The sequence below is a fragment of the Pan paniscus genome, chromosome 5 (genome assembly GCF_029289425.2).
Source record: "Pan paniscus chromosome 5, NHGRI_mPanPan1-v2.0_pri, whole genome shotgun sequence".
In the NCBI taxonomy this organism is placed as follows: Eukaryota; Metazoa; Chordata; class Mammalia; order Primates; family Hominidae; genus Pan; species Pan paniscus.
The window spans coordinates 32,950,615-32,966,679 of record NC_073254.2 but is presented as its reverse complement, the minus strand read 5'-3'; the positions used below and the strand labels follow the sequence as shown (position 1 = coordinate 32,966,679).

The 16,065-nt window shown below is 42.3% G+C and overlaps 1 protein-coding gene and 1 non-coding gene across 3 annotated transcripts in view; one reads left to right on the top strand and one right to left on the bottom strand.

Annotated features, from left to right (window-relative positions):
* Positions 1–16,065, bottom strand: part of RNF144B (ring finger protein 144B) — a 191,951-nt gene that overhangs the window by 161,837 nt on the left and 14,049 nt on the right. The gene's annotated exons all lie outside the window — the stretch shown is intronic.
* LOC112440162 (U6 spliceosomal RNA) lies at positions 308–410 on the top strand. Its single transcript, XR_003028350.1, has one exon. It is a non-coding gene; the product is annotated as a U6 spliceosomal RNA (small nuclear RNA).

Genomic DNA, 16,065 nt, shown 5'->3' with positions numbered 1-16,065 from the left:
TCCATTATTGCATTCCACCCCGTTCACACTCCTTGGCAATTAAGACACCCAAGTTATGACATGCAGATTCTGGTTTAGCTCAGTTGAGTGCTGTCTGAGTGTGGTGGCATAGATGAGTCAGCCAAATACCTCACCCCACATTCCTCTCATACCTATCCAGAGACCCCAAGATCATGGTTAGCAAATACACAGAAAGCTTCCAGCACATTACCTTGGCCTTGGGGGTTTGTGCATTCTTCAAAGTCAACTGAAATCTGGAGACTCTGAATCATCTTCTCCAACACTGCACTATACTACACTAGCATGCTTGCTTCAGCAGCACACATACTAAAATTGGAACAATACAGAGGAGATTAGCATGGGCCCTGCGCAAGGATGACACGCAAATTTGTGAAGGATTCCATATTTCCAAAGATTGAGCATTCTCAGGCATAAGTAGGAGCTGAGCTAGGAAAATGCAAAGGCATAAGAATGATACAATGGACTCTGGGGACTCAGGGGAAAGGGTGGGGGTGGAGTGAGGGATAAAAGACTACAAATTGGGTTCACTGTATACTGCTCAGGTGATGGGTGCACCCATATCTCACAAATCATAACTAAAGAACTTACTCATGTAACCAAATACCACCTGTTCTCCAAAAACCTATGGAAATAAATAATTTGAATATATTAGCCAATATTTAAGAGCAGGGAGGATTACTAGTCTAAGTTGATAAGATTATATCTCTAAGATAACCATTTCCAGCTTTTTAAGGCACTGAATAGTGCTTTTGTACATAGGATTTTTAATAAGAATTCCTATGACTGAGTAATGTTTGTATTCATGTTAGGTTTTTATTTCTTTGGGTAAGACCATTAAAACTGCCTTTGCATTTAAGATTCTGACTGGGTGTGGTAGCTCACACCTGTTATCTCAGAGCTTTGGGAGGCCAGGGCGGGAGGCTCGCTTGAGGCCAGGAGTTTGATAGCAGCCTGGGCAGCATAGCAAAACCTCATCTCTACAAAAAATGCAAAAAAAAAAAAAAAAATGGCCAGGTGTGGTGGCATGCACCTGCAGTCCCAACTACCTGGAAGGCTGAGGCAGGAGGATCCCTTGAGCCCAGGAGTTCAAGGCTACAGTGAGCTATGATGGCACCACTACACTCCAGCCTGGGTGACAGAGCAAGAATCTGCCTCTTATAAAAAGGGGTTGGGGGCGGGGTGGATGAAGATTCAGATGAAGCAGAAAATGAAAATAATGTTTTAGGAATGCAAAATAGGCCAGTGGCTCACGCCTGTAATCCCAGCACTTTGGGAGGCCGAGGTGGGTGGATCACCTGAGGACAGGAGTTCAAGAACAGCCTAGCCAATATGGTGAAACCCTGTGCCTACTAAAATTGTAAAGAATTAGCTGGGCATGGTGGCAGGCACCTGTAATCCCAGCTAAGGCAGAAGAATCGGTTGAACCCTGGAGGCAGAGGTTGCAGTGAGCTGAGATTGCGCCATTGCACTCCAGCCTGGGTAACAAGAGCGAGACTCCATCCATCTCAAAAAAAAAAACAAGAATAAAAAAAGGAATGCAAAATAAGTAACACCAGTCAAAACGTCACACCTCTGCTTTCTTAAAAATTAAATTTTATACGCCGGGCACAGTTGCTCATGCCTGTAATCCCAGCACTTTGGGAGACCGAGGCGGGTGGATCACGAGGTCAGGATATCGAGACCATCCTGGCTAACACAGTGAAACCCCGTCTCTACTAAAAATACAAAAAATTAGCCGGGCGTGGTGGCACACGGCTGTAGTCCCAGCTACTTGGGAGGCTGAGGCAGGAGCATAACTTTAACCTAGGAGGCGGAGCTTGCAGTGAGCCGAGATCGCGCCACTGCACTCCAGCCTGGGTGAGAGAGCAAGACTCCATCTCAAAAAAAAAAAAAAAATTGAATTTTTTATAAAGAGCATTTTATTTGCCATTGATTTAAAACAAGGCTCAGTATAATTGAATAGGTTTATATTTTCAGGCAGTTTCTGATTCTGTGAAAAGTATACTTTACAACCAAGATTAATGACAATCATTATGAGCAACTTTCCTCATCATGTAATATCTCTGATAAAGAGTATGATGCTACAACACTAACTCTAGTAGTGAACTGCAGTGTAAAAAATTAATAAGTAAAAAATGAACAATCCAGAAGAGTGTTTACAAAAAATCAAACAACTGGACTGGCTTTCATAGATCATCTAGTCCCTTTACCAATTTGTTAACAATGAAATTAAAATAATTAAGATGGGCACCTGTCGGCCAGGGGCTATGGCTTTGTGGCTCTGTGGCCAGCTTACTTTTGGTTCTAAGAAGACAGAAGTCAAAAAGCCAGAGCAAGAAACCAGTGATACCACTTTTACCATTAGGACATGTGACAATTGATCCTAATGGTTTTGTCACTTGAGCCTTCTAGCCAAAATTGACTTGCAAACAAAACATTCCGAAATATTTGATAGCTGAACCTTTAAATGCAGCCATTTTTGCACTTCCATCAAAAAAAGAGGCTAGCCAGGCACAGTGGCTTACGCCTGTAATCCCAGTACTTTGGGAGGCAGAGGCCGGTGGATTGCTTGAATCCAGGAGTTTGAGACCAGCCTGGGCAACATGGCAAAAACTCATCTCTACAAAAAATACAAAAAATTAGCTGGGTGTGGTAGCATGCACCTGTAGTCCCAGCTACTCTGGAGGCTGAGGTGGAAGGATTACTTGAGCTTGGAAGGTCAAGCCTTCAGTGAGCCATGATGGTGCCACTGTACTCCAGCCTGGGTGACAGAGTGAGACTCTGTCTCAAAAGAAAAAAAAGAGAGAGAGGCTAATGTTGAGCCTGTCAATATTTTTCCAAAGTCTTAGAACTCAGGAAGAGTAAGGTAAGTTTAGATAAAGTTGAAAACTCTCATCCACATCTCTACAAGAAATGTTGGTGAGACTAAAAAAGCAAGTTAAATAAAACAGGCACAGTTCCACGACATCCTTGGGAAACATTTTCTGAATACTAAAAAGAAATCATTCATTCTTAAATACAAGAAAAATACATTTAAATATCAGAAAAACCTGGAAAGTACTTTTTTTTTTTTTTTTGAGATGGAGTCTCACTCTGTCATCCAGGCTGCAGTGCAGTGACGTGATCTCGGCTCACTGAAACCTCCGCCTCCGGGTTCAAGCAATTCTCCTGCCTCAGCCTCCTGAGTAGCTGGGACTACAGGCACATGCCATCACGCCTGGGGAATTTTTGTATTTTTAGTAGAAACAGGGTTTCACCGTGTTAGCCAGGATGGTCTTGATCTCCTGATCTCATGATCCGCCCGCCTCGGCCTCCCAAAATGCTGGGATTACAGGTGTAAGCCACCGTGCCCAGTAAAAGTACATTTTAAAAATCATGGCTAGTACTCACTGAAGAAATAGGACCATGAAAGTACGAAATATCATGTTGCAGGGCAGTTCAAGTTTCAGATGAATCCGAGTATTCATTACTCTTTAAATTGTTATACCAAGATACCTTTAGGCCTAGTTCTTATATTTTAAAATTGTGTTTAAGATCCCTAACCTAAAATAGCTAGCAGCATGTTACTTTGATTTCCCGGAATTACAGATTAACAGAGCTAGAAAGATATTCAAGATGATTTGTTTCAACACCTATTTATAGATAAGTGAGTGTCCTGAGACCCAGATAGATTGAAGGTCACGCAGTGGCAAGATGAAAACCAGGACCCAGATTCCTCGACTCTTAGTTTAATTTACTGAATCCTGGTTGTAATTTTAATTTTGAGATTGATTTTGACAGTAATTCCATGCATAGTTTACTACCACAGGAGATTTAAAAAAAAAAAAACTGAAGTGGAGAATAAAGATAATAGCATAGAAACATTCCCTCCTCAAAAAAAAAAAAATAAATACCCTCAATAACCAAAAAATTTTCATTATCACTTTTTTTGCTCTAAATTGCCAGATGTGTTGCCTAAATTCATTTCCCTTTAATGCCACAGCCTAAATTAGAAGCATTGGCTTCCTTTTAAGAAAACACTCTTTACAGGTTTGTAATCTGAGGTTACAAATAACCCCAAAATTCCAGTGACTTAAAACAAAAAGGGCTTTCTCATTCATGCCAAATGTCCGTCCTGGCTCAACAGGGATGCTGCTGCAAGTAAACAGTCAGAGACAGATCCCCAGAAAGCTTCATGGATTAAGAACCCCTCCTCAGTATACATTAATTACCTTGATTTAGCCATCCCACAATATATACATATATCAAAATGTCATGTTGTACACCATAACTACATATAATTTTTATTTGTCAATTTAAAAAATAAAAAAAAAAATTAGAGGTGACATACAATTCTGCTTGCAAATCATTGGTCAAACTGATCACAACATCCTACCCAACCACATGGGGTCACTAAATGCAATACTAGAAAGCAGTGGCTGGGTGTAGGGGCTCACGCCTGTAATCACAGCGCTTTGGGAGGCCGAGGCGGGAAGATTGCTTGAGGCCAGGACTTTGAGATTAGCCCAGGCAACACAGCAAGACCCCTGTCTCTATAAAAATTTAAAAATTAGCCAGGCATGGCTTGAGCCCGAGTTCAAGGCTGCAGTGAGCTATGATTGCTCCACCGCACTCCAGCCTGGGCAACAGAATGAGACCTCGACCCTCAAAAAACAAAAAACAAGAAGACAGAAAGCCAGAACATATTTGGAGAACAGCGTAGCTACCATACCCTCTATTTCTGAAACATAAAAAACTGAATATTGACCCCCTCTGATTGAATACACAACAGTTTATGAAGTACTTAATTTTTAAATCATAAGCCAAAAGAAGTTAAAGAGAATGTCACTAAGAATCAAGAACCTCCTGCAATACCCTTTGTTCCACCACCAGCTAAGTGATGACCTTGGCAGGTCACATCAGTTTCCTCATTTGTAAAATATGGAATGGGTGAGACTAGATGATTTTTGAGGTCCTATCTGGCCTTATAAGACCTACAATCCTAATTTACATGAATTTATGAGAGCGTTCAGGACTCTTCACCGCATTAGCAATACTAAAGTCAAAATACTTTCTCTTAAAAATGCAACAACTAGACTGGGGGCAGTGGCTCACCTGTAATCCCAGCACTTTGAGAGGCCAAGGTGGGCAGATCACCTGAGGTCAGGAGTTCGAGACCAGCCTGGCCAACATGGTGAAACCCTGTCTCTACTAAATATACAAAAAATTAGCTGGGCGTGGTGGCAGGTGCCTGTAATCCCAGCTACTCAGGAGGCTGAGGCAGGAGAATCTCTTGAACCCGGCAGGCAGAGGTTGCAGTGAGCTGAGAACTCGCCATTGCACTCCAGCCTGGACAACAGAGCGAGACTCCATTTCAAAAAAAAAAAAAGGCCAGGCGTGATGGCTCACGCCTGTAATCACAACACTTTGGGAGGCCAAGGCAGGTGGATCACAAAGTCAGGAGTTCAAGACCAGCCTGGCCAACATAGTGAAACCCCACCTCTACTAAAAATACAAAAATTAGCCAGGCATGGTGGCACGTGCCTGTAGCCCCAGCTACTCAGGAGGCTGAGGCAGGAGAATCACTTGAACCCGGGAGGCGGAGGTTGTGGTGAGCCATGATTGCACCACTGCACTCCAGCCTGGGCAACAGAGCAAGACTCCGTCTCCAAAAAAAAAAGTCTTAATTCAAAAAACCATACAAAAATAATTATTTCTTGGTTGGCATTTGTTTTGTTTTGTTGCTTTTTTTATTGTGCTTTCTTAATAGTCACAGAAGCAGAAAATCTCACTTTGTTCAAGGAATTATAGTATGTTGTTTGGCTTGCACCAAAGAATCTTACACCAACATCTAGGAGCAGCTTTTCTCACCAAAGCAAAAGTTTTCTGTTCATTCTAGACCTGACTGTGCTTTACTATGTTTTGATAAACAATCTTTTTGTTATTTATTTCTCTATACTTGTATTTGTCCCTTTTCTTATAGGGTTGAGGGAATTCTAAATTCTACAAAGCAATAATGTAGCATTATACTTTTTCCTTATAGGAATCAGCCCATACTCTTAATGTGAACTAAAGTCATCCTGTCCAACCAGTTGATGAGATATGGGCACTCTTATTTATTCCTGATCATTAGGCTGATCTTGAAAGAAAAAGAAACACTTGGTTTTATATAATATGGAAAGATAATAGTATAAGCTCCTGTCTGATAAAGGAAAATATGAAATTAGATATATGACTCCCTAATCCGTTCTAACAAAAGGTAGATTGTGAAGCTAGTCACTTAAAGCCAAGACACTCTATTTAGATCCTATGTTAGTAAACATCTTGATCTGGGCCGGGCATGGTGGGTCATTCCTGTAATTCTAGCAGTTTGGGAGGCTGATGTAGGAGGATCACTTAAGGCCACGAGTTTTAGACCAGCTGACCAATATAGCAAGACCCAATCGCCACAAAAAATAAAAAAATAGCTAGGCATGGGTGGTGCGTACCTGTAGTGACAGCTACTCAGGAGGCTGAGGCGAGATCACTTAACCCCAGGAGTTCAAAGCTGCAATGAGCTATGAGTGAACCACTGCACTTCAACCTGGGTGGTCCTGTCTCAATCAGTGTAGTTAAGGAAGCTGAATGTGGGGCCCAATGTGAAAAAGAGCCTGGTTAGCTACTAATAAACTAAAGTGAATGGTCCGAACTAAGATTAAAGTAAACTCTTTTCTTTTCCACGAATGCTAAGATTCTCTGTGGGGTTTCTTTCTAATATTCAGTGTGAGGAAAGGACAGACATTCTTGCTTTTCAATTGTATACAGAAGCCTGCTTTACCCATCTGAAAAAGCAAACTTATATTTGCAGAAACCCCAAGTCTGGTTAATCATATTTCCAAAATCTGACTTGAAAAGTCATTAAATGTGTCCAGGGTGGGAGATGATGCCAGGTCATAAATTGAACATGCCATTCACTACTTCAGATATACATTAATGTAAAATAAACTTCGTCGATCTAGAAAAATTATTTCCTGGCCAGGTGCGGTGGCTCACGCCTGTAATCCCAGCACTTTGGGTGGCTGAGGTGGGTGGATCACCTGAGGTTGGCAGTTCGAGAGCAGCCTGACAAACATGGAGAAACCCTGTCTCTACTAAAAATACAAAATTAGCCGGGCATGATGGTGCATGACTGTAGTCCCAGCTACTCAGGAGGCTGAGGCAGGAGAGTCACTTGAACCCGGGAGGCAGAGGTTGCGGTGAGCCAAGATCACACCATTGCACTCCAGCTAGGGCAACAAGAGCGAAACTCTGTCAAAAAATATATCTATATATATTTTTTTCCAGCCAGAGCTAAGTCTTTGCCCCATAGACACTGAAAAACTTCAGAATGGTTTCCAGCATTGGGCCCAGTGGGTCTGTCGGCTGTCTCCCTGCTGCACCTGTTTACAACTAACTTGAATTATTATAATTAAAGAGCTTGTCACGATTCCTAAACCCAAAACTGTAGAGCATTGTTCATTCATCACATTATAGAGATAAAGAGATTTGTTTTGAAAATAGAGGTCTACCTAAACCCCAAGTCCTTAAGTCAGAAACAAAATTACAGCTTGATGGTGGTGAAATAGGAGCTCAGAAAGAACTGGAGAAATTGAATCATTAAGGCCTAAATTTTCTAACTGCCTATGTTAACGAAGGCAATCTTAAATTAGAAGCATTTTTCTTCCAAGTAAAGTCTCTCCTCTACACAATTAAGGGGTTAGACTAGAGAAATAATTCCTAACCAGAACACTTTGTCAGATTACCTAGGAAACTCTTTCAAACACACATATCCACCCGCACTCCAGACCTGCTAATTCAGAAGGTGTCATGTGTATTTTGAAAATGTTGGCCAGGCGCGGTGGCTCACGCCTGTAATCCCAGCACTTTGGGAGGCCAAGGTGGGTGGATCACGAGGTCAGGAGATTGAGACCATCCTGGCTAACACAGTGAAACCCCGTCTCTACTAAAAATACAAAAAAAATTCCCCAGGCATGGTGGCGGGCGCCTGTAATCCCAGCTACTTGGGAGGCTGAGGCAGAAGAATGGCTTGAACCCGGGAGGTGGAGGTTGCAGTGAGCCAAGATCACACCACTGCACTCCAGCCTGGACGACAGAGCAAGACTCTGTCTCAAAAAAGAAAAGAAAAGAAAACAAAATGTTCCACAAAAAGATTCTGACACACATCTTTAGTTTGTAAATTCTAAATCTCTGAAGTTCCCTCCAGCTCTGAGTGTCTATATTCATAAATGGAGCCAATGAGAAAAGAGCACTATAGAGTTAAATCAATAAGGCTCTGTAAGCAATAATAATGTATTGATTACATAGTGGCACTGTAGTGAAAGAAGAACCACAGTGGTTGCCATCTTCTGGTACAACTGTTGAGAAGGCTTTAATGTTGGATCTGCATGGTATTTCACAGATTTCATGTTTAGAAAAGGGGATGGGCTTTGGCAGAGAGTTTTCACTGACACCTCTACAAGGCCTCTTTGGAAACTTAATGTTTCTGTTGTGTCTTTGACTCTTAACCACACCCTAAGAATGAAGATCACCCAGCTCACTTAATGTCTGTTGCCTAAAACTGAACACCCCTGTCTACCAACAGTCCTAAGTCTGCTCAAAGTTCCACAATTTCCTTCTTTTTTTTTTTTTTTTGTGACAGAGTCTCACTCTGTCACCCAGGCTGGAGTACAGTGGTGTGATCTCGGCTCACTGCAACCTCCGCCTCCCAGGTTCAAGCTATTCTCCCGCCTCAGCCTCCCAAGTAGTTGGGATTACAGGCACCCACCACCACACCCGGCTAATTTTTGTATTTTTAGTAGAGACAGGGTTTTGTCATGTTGGCCAGGCTGGTGTCAAACTCCTGACCTCAGGTGATCCGCCCACCTCAGCCTCCCAAAGTGCTGGGATTACAAGTGTGAGCCACGACACCCGGCCAATTTCCATCCTTCAATCAGTGATTTTACAAATTCTGACTCTGGCATGCATCAAGAACAAAATCATATTTATTAATTTAGTTTACTCCTCTCTTTGCAGTTTCTATTTTTACTTATGTTTCAAAAAGTTTTAGTTATGTGCATCTTGAGTAATTTTGATAAATGTATATTTTATCTTTCTGAACTGTAATATCTTGATATTAAACTTACAAATGAAAATGTTAAACAACTTAATTATCCAGTAAGTTCATTGCTTTGTACTTACTAAACACTTGAGTTGAATAACAGTAATTTAACAGTTCAACCAAATTAAAACTATAATGATTAGATAATTTGCTCATGGTTATTCAGCAAGCCAGAAATTACACAATAATAAGCCAAGAATAAAATATAAAACCTAGATCTAAATTTAATAATAAGTACACAGTATCTATCTTTTGAATGCATGATTTCAGTAGGACAGAAAAAAGAAATCTTAAATAAATGGTAAGATATACACCACATTCATAGATGAGAGAATTCAATATTTTATTTATTTATTTATTTATTTGCTTGTTTACTTTTTGAGATAGGGTCTTGCTCTGTCACCCAGGCTGGAGTGCAGCGGCACAATCATGGCTCACTGCAGCTTCAACCTCCCAGGCCCGAGTGATCCTCCCACCTCAGCCTCCCGAGTAGCTGGGATCACAGGCATGCTCCACCATGCCTAGCTAATTTTTTAATTTTTAATTTTTTAATTAGCCAGGAGTCTTGAACTCCTGGGTTCAAGTGATCCTCCCACATTGACCTCCCAAAATGCTGGGATTACAGGACTAAACCTGGCCTCACTATTTTAAATACGTAAATTCTCTCCAAATAACTGTATAGATTCAGTGTAATTCCAATAAAAATTCAAATAGGATTTTGTGGGGAAAGGTCACAAAATGAATTTAAGGACTTCTAGGCAATAAGGCATGCTGAGCTAATTTGGGAAGCCCACCCCATCCCACACCCTTCTATGTTAACACACATAAGCTCTGAATAAAATGTAACAATTTTTTTGAGACAGAGTTTTGTGCCGTCCAGGCTGAAGTGCAGTGGTGCGATCTCGGCTCACTGCAACCCCCACCTCCTGGGTTCAAGTGATTCTTGTGCCTCAGCCTCCCAAGTAGCTGGAATTATAGGTGTGTGCCACCACACCTGGATAATTTTTTTTTGTATTTTTAGTAAAGATGGGATTTTGCCATGTTGGCCAGGCCTCTCGAACTCCTGGCCTCAAGTGATCTGCCTGCCTCAGACTCCCAAAACCCAAAGTGCTGGGATTACAGGCATGGGCCACTATGCCTGGCTGAATGTAACAATTTTTTTTTTTTTTTTGAGACGGTGTCTTGCTCTGTGCCCCAGGCTGGAGTACAATGGCACGATCTCGGCTCAACACAACCTCCGCCTCCCAGGTTCAAGCAATTCTTCTGGCTCAGCCTCCCGAGTAGCTGGGATTACAGGCGCATGCCACCATGCCCAGCTAATTTTTGTATTTTTAGTAGAGGCGGGGTTTCACCATGTTGGCCAGGCTGGTCTCGAACTCCTGACCTCAGGTGATCCGCCGGCCTCGGCCTCCCAAAGTGCTGGGATTACAGGCATGAGCCACCGCGCCTGGCCAACAAAATATTTTTAAACGCATAGCTGGGCAGAAAGCTAGAAAGGGCAATCCCTCAGAAACAGAAAAGAAACTCAAAACCCACAATGTTGAGTAGGAATTGAAGACCTAGTAGAAATATGACAATAGGATACCCACTTTCCAGTGTGGCATTTATCTACCACATGGAGCTGAAATTAAACACCTTATATAAATAATAGACCGGGCATGGTGGCTGGCACCTGTAATCTCAGCACTTTGGGAGGATGAGACAGGAGGATCTCTTGAGGCCAAGAATTTGAGACCAGCCTGGGCAACACAGCAAGACCCCCATGTCTAAAAAAATGTAAATTATAAAGAATATATATACATGTATACATATATATATATAATGTGTGTGTGTCTATGTATATGTGTGTATATATACATATACATTTATTTTTTTCTTATTTTAATATATAAAGTCAGAAGGAAGGAACGAATAAAAAAAAGAATACCACCTTCCTCTCAAGAGGGAAGCAGTACAAAAGCTTGCCACTTGCTGTGGACTATGCATGGAAAAAGAATCACTCACGAGAAATTAGAGATTTAAGCCTGTTCAAGGTAGATGAAAGGAATTCAAGTGCACCTTAACTACACAGGATTGGAAACCAGGTCCAAAACTAAGAAAATACGCAGGACTTGACAAATGAAATATAAAACTGCTTCACAGGAACACCACTGCACCACAGAACATGTGGAACCTGTTGATGAAGTTAGAGTCAAAAATGATAAGGCTCATGAGCCAATAAACCACCCTGAGAAAGAGGGAATTAGCAATAAGACAGAAGTTGGGTGCAGTGGCTCATGCCTGTAATTCCAGTACTTTGAGGGGCTGAGGCAAAAGGATCGCTTACGGCCAGGAGTTCAAGACAAGCATAGGCAATATAATGAGACTTCATCTCTACCAAAAAAAAAAAAAAAAAATTAAAAATCAGCCCAGCATGGTGGCACACATCTGTAGTCCCAGCTACACTGAGAGCTGGGTGAGAGGATTGATGTGGGAGGATTGCTTGAGACTGCGAGGTTGAGGCTGCAGTGAGCCATGATCACATCACTACACTCCAGCCTGGGTGACAGAGGAAGAGTCTGTCTCAAAAAAAAAAAAGAGTTAGGCCAGCCATGGTGGCTCATACCTGTAATCCCAGCATTTTGGGAGATCAAGGATCACCTGAAGTCAGGAGTTTGAGAGCAGCCTGATCAACATGGTGAAACCCCATCTCTACTAAAAATACTAAATTAGCCGGGCGTGGTGGTGCATGCCTGTAATCCTAGCTACTTGGAAGACTGACGCAGGAGACTTGCTTGAACCGAGAGGCAGATGTTGCAGTGAGCCGAGATCGCGCCTCTGCACTCCAGCCTGGACAAAATGAGGGAAACTCCATCTCAAACAAACAAACAAACAAAAAACAGGAGAGATGAAACAAAAAAGATAATTGACTCCATTGAAAGTACAAAGGATAAAGCACTAAGAATGTTAATGTTAATGGTTTTAAAATGTTAGAAAAGATAATGGATGGAATAGAACACCTAAGTCAAGAAAAGGACATTATGAAATAAAAGGAGATTCAAAAAGAACCAATAGAGATCTATTAAAAATATCATTAATGGAAAAAAAAAAACTAAAGTAGGCCATTATAACAGATTGTATTGTTATTCAAAAATACTCCTTGCTTCTTCCCCTGGGGAGGAATCTAGTTCTGCATCTCATTGATGTTGGGCTGGACCACTGACTTGTTTTGACCAATGGCCTAAATGACAATGCAGCCAGTCGTAAGCAGAGGATTTAGGAAGCATTTCAAGGCTCAGTCAGCCCTATTACCCACCATGAGAACCTCACATCCCAGAGAGGAGCTGCTCTCTTCCTTCAGCCTGGGTCTCAGAGTGAGAAGGTACACAAGGTCTACTTTACATGACCTTGGAGCAGAGACACTGCTCTCCACCTGCAGCCACTGACGTGCAATGTGAGCAAGAAATCGGGATCGGCTATTAAGTCACTGCCGGGGTTCGTTACACTGAATTATCAAAGCAGAGACTGATCAGTACAGCCAGCTGAAGAGAGAATTCGTGAAATTAAAGATAAAGCTGAAGAAAGCCCAGGGCACAATACAGAGGGAGAAAAATTTAATGGGAAATATATGAAGTTAAGGAGCACAAAAACAGAATTTCTAGTAACATTTATAATAAATCTAAGAGTGTAGACTAGAGAAAATAGGGGGTGTATTCATTTTCTGTAACCATGAAACAACTTAGGACAAGTTGTTTCATGGCTACAGAATTCTAGAGCAGGACTTAGTGGCTGCTCTAGAGTCCCGGTCTCATGGCTCTCACAAAATGGCTTGCTTCTGCAAAGCCAGTGGGAGAACTTCTTTCCAGTGAGCTTTGACAGAGTCTTATGCGATGTAATGTAATCATGGGAGTCACGCCATCCCATGTCTTCACACCCATCATCTTCACAAGTCACACTCACACTCAAGGAGACCCTTCCTTTACAGGGCGTAGATACCAGCAGGTAGGAATCCTGGGCCACACCTTGGCATTTTACCTACCACAGGGAAAAAGCAATAATAGAAAATGGACTATGCCTGGCCACGCGCGGTGGCTCACGCCCGTAATCCCACCACTTTGAGAGGCCGAGGCGGGCGGATCACAAGGTCAGGAGATTGAGACCATCCTGGCTAACACTGTAAAACCCGTGTCTACTAAAAATACAAAAAAAAAAAAAAAAATTAGCCAGGCGTGGTGGCAGGCACCTGTAGTCCCAGCTACTGGGAGGCTGAGGTAGGAGAATGGCATGAACCCGGGAGGCGGAGCTTGCAGTGAGCCAAGATCGTGCCACTGCACTCCAGCCTGGGCGACAGAGCGAGACTCCGTCTCAAACAAAAAAATAAAAAAGAAAGAGAGAAAGAAAATGGACTATGCCTGAGGCATATTCTAGCACTCATGCTCTTACGACTATACTAAAGGATAGCAGGCATTCAGCAGCACACCAGGGCAACACGGCATTGCCCTTAGAATTCTACAGGCACAGGAAGGTTTTACACTGGAACCACAGAAGGCTGAGTCATGCCTTCGTGCCCAGTGGTCATCTTTCTTCCATCTTTCCAGGCCAATCTAATAGCCTACTTCTGGGTCCAAAGTTCCACTTCTATGAAATAAATTGCATGTGTTCCCCACCATTGTAAATATTTTATGTGCAACTCACACGTGTTTTTCAAGTTGTCTTTTCAACTTTTAGGAACACATTAATAGAAATGTTATTTAGATTGTCCCTTGTCACTCCTTTGCCATTAAAAGACTTCGATTGAGTAATAATGTTGCAAATTCTGGGAAGATAATCTAAAAGCTAATTTAAAGCCCTTTTAAAATTCCTAAAAGCTGAAAAGAGAAAGCCATTAGCATTCTTGTTTATTCTACATTTTATTGGCTAATGGGCATCATCTTTATTGTTTTACAGGAACACACACATTTGTTTTGTTTTGTTTTAATTGATCAGTGGCAGAATACAAATGGTGAACAATAAATCTTAGCTGTTTATTGCTTCTGTGATTCTCTGGAACAGAAGGAGAAGAATGTCTTATGTGCTTACTACACCCAGGCAATATCTCAGATCATTTCCCCAGCTGTGGAACAGATTGTAAACCTCATTTTAAAATTACCTAATGTAGGCCAGGCACGGTGGCTCACACCTGTAATCCCAGCACATTGGGAGGCTGAGGCAGGCAGATCCTTTGAGCCTGGGAGTTCAAGACCAGCCTGGGCAACATAGGGAGACCTCATCTCTACTAAAAATTTAAAAATTAGCTGGGCATGGTTGTGTGCATCTGTAGCCCCAGCTACTTGGGAGGCTGAAGTGGGAGGATTGCTTGAGCCTGGAAGACAGAGGTTGCAATGAGCCAAGATCATGCCACTGCACTCCAGCCGGGGTGACAGAGTGAGACCCTGTCTCACAAATAAATAATTTATTAAATAATTTTTAAAAATAAAATGACCTAATGTAGGCCAGGCATGGTGGCTCATGCTCATAATCCCAGCATTAAAGGCATGAGGATTGCTTAACCCTAGGAGTTCAAGACCAGTCTAGGCAACATAGGGAGACCCCTATCTCTACAAAAAATTAAAAAATTAGCCAGGCATGGTGGCACATGCCTGTAGTCCCAGCTACACAGGAGGCTGAGACAGGAAGATCGCTTGAGCTCAGGAATTCAAGGCTGCAGTGAACCATGATAGCACCACTTCAGTCCATCCTGGGCAATAGAGCCCCATCTCAAAAAATAAATAAATAAATAAATAAATAAGTAAATAGGCCAGGCACGGTGGCTCATGCCTGTAATCCCAGCACTTTGGGAGGGGCCAAGGCAGGCGGATCACGAGGTCAGGAGTTCCAGACCAGCCTGGCCAATATGGTGAAACTCCATCTCTACTGAAAATACAAAAATTGGCCAGGTATGGTGGCACGCGCCTGTAGTCCCAACTACTTGGGAGGCTGAGGCAGATGAATCGCTTAAACCCGTGAGGTGGACGCTGCAGTAAGCCAAGATCGTGCCATTGCACTCCAGCCTGGGCAACAAGAGTGAAACTCCATCTCAAAAAAAAAAAAAAAAAAAAGTAAATAAATAAAATTACCTAATATATACGTAAACTGATTTAAATGCTCCTAGCATCATTTTAAGAAATAAAAAGTTATTGTGACATTTCTGTGAATACGTTTAATTCATAAAATAGCCATCTCTGCCCTTCTATCCTTTTGCTAATCATATATCACTGAAAATCTATAGATGGTTTTACACGACTATTATACCGAAGGGGTCTGTTTTCTCCACTGTCTCTTTGTGATGATTAATATTATGTGTCAACTTGACTATGGGATACCCAGATAGTTGGTCAAACATCATTTCTGGATATATCTGTGAGGGTGTTTGTGCAAGAGATTATCATCTGAGGCCGGGTGCGATGGCTCACACCTGTAATCCCAGCACTTTGGGAGGCCACGGTGGGCGGATCATTTGAGGTCAGGAGTTTGAAAGCAGCCTGGCCAACATGGTGAAACTCCATCTTTACTAAAAATACAAAAATTAGCTAGGTGTGGTGACAGGTGCCTAATCCCAGCTACTTGGGAGGCTAAGGCAGAAGAATCGCTTGAACCCAGGAGGCAGAGGTTGCAGTGAGCCGAGATCATGCCACTGCACTCCAGCCTCGGTGATGGAGCAAGACTCTGTCAAAAAAAAAAAAAAAGAGAGAGAGAGAGAGAGAGATTAACATCTGAAGTTTGAGTAAATCTGAGTAAAGAAGATCCGGGCAGGGTGCAGTGGCTCACGTCTGTAATCCCAACCCTTTGGGAGGCTGAGGTGGGCAGATTCCCTGAGCCCAGGAGTTAAAGGCTGAAGTAGTCCACCCACCTGGGCCTCCCGAAGTGCTGGGATTACAGGTGTGAGCCACTGCAGCCAGCTTGCCATGATT